Here is an 8,077-nt window from a genome sequence, read left to right as displayed (position 1 = left end):
AAATTCCTTGAGAATGAATGTAATGAGGTTGTTGAATTCCTGGAGTAGATTGAAATACAAATTGGAGACCATTTTTGAAGTTTTACATTGCATTTTTCAAGAATTAGAGCACCAATCCGTACCTAATGGATTGATTGCATTGTTGTTCTTTGTTTGTTATTTTGTATATTTTCTTGTAGTTCTCAAGAAGCAATTTGGTTAGTTTTATTGCAGGTTTGAATTGAGCTCAATTTTGCAAGCTCTTAGCGTAAGGGTTTGAGAGGCCCAAACATGGTTCCAGCTTGAAGTCCTTTGAGTTCTTCTCAATAACCCTTGGAACTAGAGCCATGGAACCTTTGTATAGTGTAAATAGATTTTATTTTCCTTTGGTGGTCATTGAAAGGCCAATGGGCATCGTTTCCTAGGCGAGCTCAGTCATAGCCCGATTAGGAAATGAATGAGATTATGCAAGTTTTTGCAAGAAAGAGCAGGGTTGGAGTTGCAAAGTGATTGGAGTGAACAAGTGAGGTGTGGCAGAGCATATGTGTGAGTTTGGAGGTGTGGAAAATCAAGGAAGACACCAAACCCTTGGAAAAAGACCAAAATAAGCCTAAAACCACCTAAAACAAGCATTTCTCGGGTTCTGTACCTCTACGGTCAGACTGAAATTCCTCACTTCATAAATTGGAAAGTACTTCCAAAAGGGTATCCTGATCATCAAAGAGTTTGTGTGGGTCTTTAGGGAAATTGTGAGAAAATCCACAAAAACCAGTTAGGTAGGGCTAAGTGGGGCTCTAGGGCTACTAGGCCTAGAAAATAGGAAAATGAAGGAGTGATGGGGAAATGAATCAACCTTCACTCAAAACTAGTTGATTACCCTTGGAAAACATCAAAAACACCTACTACAACCTTTGTAAGCATTTTTTAGGAGTTTAAGAGTGGAAGGTTGGATTTACCCTTGTGAATCTCAACCATGCCTAAGCAACCAGTGAGCACATCTTGATTGGGAGCACTCTTAGAGAGTTGAGGTGTCTAAATTGATTAGTAGACCAGATGAAAAATGAATGAAGTCCACTAAGACAACACCTGACTTCCCTTAAACAAATAATTATCTCTCTTTGAGTATACCTCCCCATCAGAGCCCTAAGAGAGTAATCCAAAAAGGCATGAAAAGAGGGGGAACTGAATCCAGACTAAGATTTGGAACCCATGCCAAAGTGATAATACCAACACCCTTACAAAACCATCCCTTATATCTATGAACACATTTTCTATGTTCTTTGGAATAAAAAATGGCAATAAAAAAGAGAGGTTGCTTATCCATCAAAAAAACATCCTTCAAGCCCAACCAATTCTATTTAGCCCAAAATGAAAGTTGCATAAAGGAAATAGTAGAATGAAGTTTACCAATGAGGGTTGTGGCACTTAACAGATCTATTTGAGGTTGAATAAGGTGGTCCGACAAAACGATCTTATACACACCTTCAGGTTTGTCTGATTCTCCAGTATTAGCAACATTCGTGACCTTTGGTGAGAGTGGAGCTCGACTACTCTCTTTAGTTGTATCATTTAAATGTTGCCCATTACCTTCTGCATCCGAGTTTTGTGCTAGTGAATTGGGAAGAAATGTGCAAGGGGTTTTCTTTCTCCAGTTCTGTGTAACCTATTCTGGTTTGAAGGGTGCTCCTTGGCGCAAGTTGTTTATTGGAAGATTGTTTGGGGTTGAAAGAAATTTAGGGTTTATCAATTGGGTATTGTTTGGCCAGGTCACATATGATGGAAGATTAACAAGATTATCTTGTGATTCAGATAGAGAGCGATGTGACAACGATGGTGTCCCCTCACAAATGTCAAAGGGGGGTTGTGGTGTTTGATCTAGTCGACGTGCAAAATGATGTCATGAGAATCTTCTTTCTCTCCCCTTATCTTGCAGCCTACTTGGAAACCACTGGACTCCATCAAAAGAACACCTATTCTCTGATATAGCATCGTGTAGCTGCCACAAAGCCCGCCTAACTCCCATGGGTCTAGGTTCTAGCAACCCTGGTTGCATGGCTCGTTGCATCACTTCAAGCTACTCAATGCATGTTTTCACAATCATCGAGCGATCTATGTTACTTGTTATCTCCACCATTTGGCAGAGGTCGCAAATTTCTCCACCACCGCCCAGTAGACAGTCACCCAACCTGCAACTCCCTCTGCCGCCCCTACAGGTCTCGCCGCCTCTCGGCCTCGGTTTAGTGTTATTGCGATGGCTGCATCACGATGGTTGTAGAGCTATCATCGCCTGAGGCTGTTGCTTGCCCTGCAACTTCCGCCGCTGACCCTGTGGGTCTCAGTGCCTCTCGGCCTCCCGGTTTGGGTTTAGTGATATTCCGATGGCCGCTCACCTTGCAACTTCCGCTACCGACCCTGTGGGTCTCGCCACCTCCCGGCCTCCCGGCTTAGGGTTTAGGTTTACTTCATCGCGATGGTTGCAGAGCTCAAAACCCCGTAATTAATTAATTATTGCTAGGATTAGTAGTAATAATTGTTAAACAATATTTTTATTGTATTATAAGCATTGAATTTAGTCATAAATATAATGTGTAAATAGGTTTCCAATATTTGTAGCAAATTTTTACTTTGTTAACCATTTATGCACTAGTAATATCTCTTCATTTTCAATATCATGAAGAAGAGATCGATCTTTGATTGTTACATTGGACTTCACAACATATAATCTAGGTATTTCATAGTGAGCATGTAACAACCTAAATGATGGCATGCCTTGATGCACTATTAATCTGATTGAATAATTAAGCTTAAAACTAGCAAGAAACCATTCTTCAAGTGGTCCTATATGAAAACTAATTTGTGATTGTCCCTTAAGAAATCTCATGAGCTCTATCTATTCATATAGGTTGTATTTTTTTATTGTCATTGTTGGCCTAATAGTGACCTTCCAAATACATCCACCAATGTAAAGGTCTCACAACTCATGGTATTGAGAAATTGGCCAGTCACATAAATCTATAATTGCAATTTGTAGATTATAAAATTTTACATCTAAGTTCATTGATACCTTGGAACCATAGAGGAAATTAAAGTATAAAGCATAATTATCGAATTTTCTTTGACTATTCTTTGGTCCATTTTTGTCAATTCTATTGATCATTTTTTCTCTCAACCAACAACAGATACTTAATTCCTCTATACAAAGGATGACATTGAATGAAAGACACTAGAGGTACTTTTTCAACCAATTGAACACCCATGCACGTGCATTATGTGACATCTTGCTCACTTGCAAGGAAATTACTTTTATCTTTTAAATCAATATTGAATAGGTGAAGACAAAGATTTTTTAAGGTGAGTTAATTAGATAAATTTATAGAATTTTTCTTCATTTGAAGTAAATGTATGATGTTAAATAGGAAATAAAGTAGAGCAACATATATGTAACTTATCATAAAAAAAAATGATGCAAGATTACATGATGTATATTTAGAAAATGCTACATATTTCAAAATCATTTTTAGCTTTTAAATCAATATTGAATAGTCGAATATAAATATTTTAAACTTAAAGGCAATATATGTTAAGGTGAGTTAATTAGATAAGTTTATAGAAATTTTCTTCATTTGAAGTAAATGTATGTAGTTAAATATGAAATAAAATAGAACAACATATATGTAGCATTTCTCTTTAGCACAATTAAAAAAAAGATATTTTAATATTAAATTATTAAGATATTAATTATATAATATATATTAAATCAATATCAAATTATTATTGAGATATTACTATATTTTTGTATTTTTTATATTTCTATGAAACTCTTCACCATAGAAAAAAATCTATTAAGACTAATTATTATTATATATTTATATTACTATATTACTCATAGTTAGATTGTGTAAATAATTTTTTTTAAAATACAAATAAAAAAAGCGATACAAGGATGTTAGCTATTATTATTATGGTGGAAAATCACACATTTATTAATGATAATTTATTTCATATTATTTGAAGAAATATATATTACATCAATTATCTTCTAAATATTTTAATCTATTTTGTTCAGTCTTTCACTTTGCAAGTTGTCTACCTTTTTTCAAATTTTCATAATGATAAAATAAGAATGCCACCATTATTCTAAGACCTTCCAAAGACTTTACATGAGACACTACCACAAATGTTAATCATGTTCTTTCTCGAGGTCCTATATCAATTATGGCTTTTGATAGAGTCAACCCTTGAGATTTATGTATTGTTAATGCCCATGCCAATCTTAATGGTAATTGAAGTGTTCTGCTCCTTTGTATTGTTGTTATTAGAATTTTATTTGGATGATGATTGTCAAATGGTATTCCTGAATAATTGTTAAATTCAACCATAACATATATTGGTGGTTCGGGTGCAAAATTTCCTAATTTATAGATAATCTTTCAGATATATCCTAGAGCTCCATTTACAAGTCCTGCTTGTATCCAAAGATTTGAAGTGAACATCACTCTTCAATTCTCACTAATTAAAATCTCTAGATCAAGTTCATCATTAGAAAAATCTTTGGGTTGATGTACACTTCCTACTTTTGTTGCAAGACTATGTGCAACAGGACGTTTCAATGAATATAACATTTTTTTGTTATGATTATGAATTTTTTTATTTGTGGAGAACAAATGGATAGTATTGTCAAACTCAACATTACTTGTAACATCTATGCTACCTGGGGTTCTCGTGATAAGAAAACTCTAGTATTCAATTTTTGGGCTTGCATCTCTTAGATTTGTCAAAAGTTGACAAAATCTTTGTTGTTGGTTGTTTTTTCCATCTTGTCTTAATATTTTATCTAATGCAACCATAATTTTTCATCCCACAATAACTTTTCTCATTGGTTGCTGTCATATGCTAGTCTATCATTGACTGAAAACAATTGACCCAAATCTCCAACCAAAATCATAGGTATACCTGAAAGATGATTGACAAAATATATTTTAAAATTGTGGAGTAATATTATATAAATGTTTTTGATTAAAAAATCAACGTTAACAAGGGCACTGACCCTTAACAAAGATACCTTAAATACTCTACAATTAGCGATAATTATTGCTAATTGTTTTTGAAACAGAGCAGCGTTAAGAAGGGCGCTGGCCCTTTACAAAGCCAAAGGCTATCAAAATTTAAAGACCAAGCAGGGATGTAAACCCCAAAAGGACAAAGTCAGACCAGCCTAACCAACCTGTCAAACCGTCAACACCCAATCCAAATCAAGAGGGGGGAGAAAACCCTAAATCTTGAGAAAGAGGGCTTAGGAAAGGTGGTTAGATTTTCCTTTCCACCTATGACAAACAACCGTCCAAGCAACACTATCAGTAGGAACTTTCGAAGAAGAAACAAGCAGGGAATACCCTGCAGAGTCACTGCCAGACTATTGTTGTAGAGCGGCAACAGGCTATTGCAGCGGAGCAACAACAAGAGAAGAGACGCCAGCCGCAGAGTGAAAGTGAGAAGCAGGAGGATCCAAGGGGGCAGAAGGGGCCGAAACAACAGTAACATCAACCAAGGTTTCATGAGCAGTAAGGGGCACCTCATCTTGAGATGAATCAACCAAAATAGAATCTGAAGCATTAATCATCAAGTGGTCATCTGTGGCATCCTTCCACCAAGTAGCAGCACCTTTGCGGCGAGAGAGAGAAAAAATCAGAAGCAAGGTGACCCGTTGAGAAACACCTTCGACAGCGAAACGGGAGGCCCTCATAATCCAGCGGTTGAGTCCAAGGCTTGTCCCCAACCATAAGAACCACATCCCTAGGGAGGGCCAGTGATATGTCAACATCAATTAATAGGCAAGCAAAGGTAGAATGACCCATGGAGAATGTGGCATCATCAACCTTCAAGAAGTTGCCAATGGAGTTACCAATGGCCTCAAAACAAGAAGGTTCCCAGAAATGGAGGGGGAGATTGGGGAGGCAGACCCAAACCGAATGAACAAAGAGAGATTTTGTAAGGGGCTTGAAGGAAGGAGTCCATGGCTTAAGGGAGAGAGAGTGATCCTCCCAAGACCATAGCTTACCCAAAATCAAATCACGATCATGAGTAGAGGCAAAGGAAGCAACAAAAAACCCCTTAGCACAAGGGAAAAGCTCAATGCCATAAGAAATATGGGGCTTCCAAGAATCACTTACCTAATGATGAAGGTTCTGGAGGGAAGGCCAAAACCCAGTAAATTTGCAGACCAGAGTGCTGCGTTGATAGAAGTCCACATTCTCCATAACCTCACGGCCACAGACCACAACATGAGAGGTCTTGGCACAAGGAAGAGGACGAACCCCCCTAGAAGGCTGGGTAGTAGATTTAGCCACACAGGCAAAGCTATGCTTCGCAGTAAAGGGCCTAGGCATAGCAGTCTCACCTGCAGGAAGGTCGTCACTAGCACCGACATTCATTTCCTCATCTTCTTATATAAATGTTGCAGATATGAATTATATTAAATATAATATTAAATAATTATCTTCATTAATCATAATAAAAGATCTACCCGCAGAACTTATGTGTGCATTTAGTGGAAATGCTTATAAAAGTCGAGAATCTATATTTTCTAACATGTTTTGACCAATGAAGCACATTAATTTGAAATAAAATCTAGTAAATATTTTATTGATTTCTATTTATATATATAGAGTAATATAATAAAAAATTTAAATATTTAATTTGAGAACTCTTATTATAACCGGTCGATTGGATTAAAATTATTAAAATTATTTTTATTTAAATATTAGTAAAACTAGTTGTAATTATTATGAGTGTCATAATATATAGTGGAATAAAACTAAATATCAAACTGGTTCTAACTTGTTACAATACTAGACATGCAATTTATTTATTTTTATTTATTTTTCAATAAAAGTGGGCAAGCCACTAAACTTTTTTATTATTCATAAAATATTTTTACATCGGGTTCAGAAAGGCATACCGGCAGGAAAGAACCCGCAAGAACATGCAATTTGTTTTAATACAAGTTATTTAATTTATTTTAATTTAAGTTATTTTAATTTAATTTTAATTAATTTACATTATTTATTTTAATTTAGATTATTTAATTATTTTAAATAATTTAATTTAATCTATTGTTTTATTTTATTTTATTTGCTTTAATTTGAAATAAAATCTACTAAACATTTTATTGATTTCTATTTATATAAAGAGAGTAATATAATGAAAAATATAAATATTTAATTTGAGAATTCTTATTATAGCTGCAAGTTTACCAAACTAAGTACAACCATGCATTACTAATACTACACATAGAGACCATTTGTTTAATTTATTTTTATTTAAACTATTTAATTTCATGCATTAATAACTCAATATAGTTGAATAAAATTAAATATTAAATTGATCCTAACTTTTTACAATACTACATATGCAATTTATTTTCAATTAAGTTATTTGATTTCATTTTATTTATTTATTTTAATGTAAATTGTTTAATTTATTTAGTTTAATTTAAATTATTTAATTTCATGAAATTTATTTTATTTAATTTTTTTTTAAGGGCAAGCGCTTTTGAGTGGAGCTATGAACCAGTGAGATCACATTGGAGGACCTCATCTCCATGTCGTGAGCCAAGGCATCCTCGATGAAGCACCCGTACGACTTGAGAGCACCAACTGTCATTTCCATTGGCTAACGAACAAAGACAAACCATCGATCGAGCCACTGACAGTGAGAGCCGACATCAAACTTTACCCTACACCTGTGCTAGGCCTTCCTCGTGGTATGCGCTACTAGATTGGTTTGTTGGTACTAGCGGGCATAGCAAATGTTTTTCCGGGATGGGGGACCTACGGACAGTCACAGTCAGCGGGGGCCGGGATAAACCTCCACCTCACTGTACCACCCAACTTGGACGACACGACGTGAGGCTCGGGGGTTTTGACCCCGAGACCTCCACCTGGAGGTGTGTAGCCTAAAACCGTTGCGATATAGGGACAACCCAATTTAAGTTATTTAATTTAATGAATTTAATTTAGGTTATTTTAATAATTTTAAATTATTATTTTATTATGCCGAGAGGCGTATTACACTCACATAATTGATGCACAAATATGTG

This window comes from Cryptomeria japonica, chromosome 11, assembly GCF_030272615.1.
Source record: "Cryptomeria japonica chromosome 11, Sugi_1.0, whole genome shotgun sequence".
Taxonomy (NCBI): domain Eukaryota; kingdom Viridiplantae; phylum Streptophyta; class Pinopsida; order Cupressales; family Cupressaceae; genus Cryptomeria; species Cryptomeria japonica.
Note: the sequence above shows the minus strand (reverse complement) of the source record.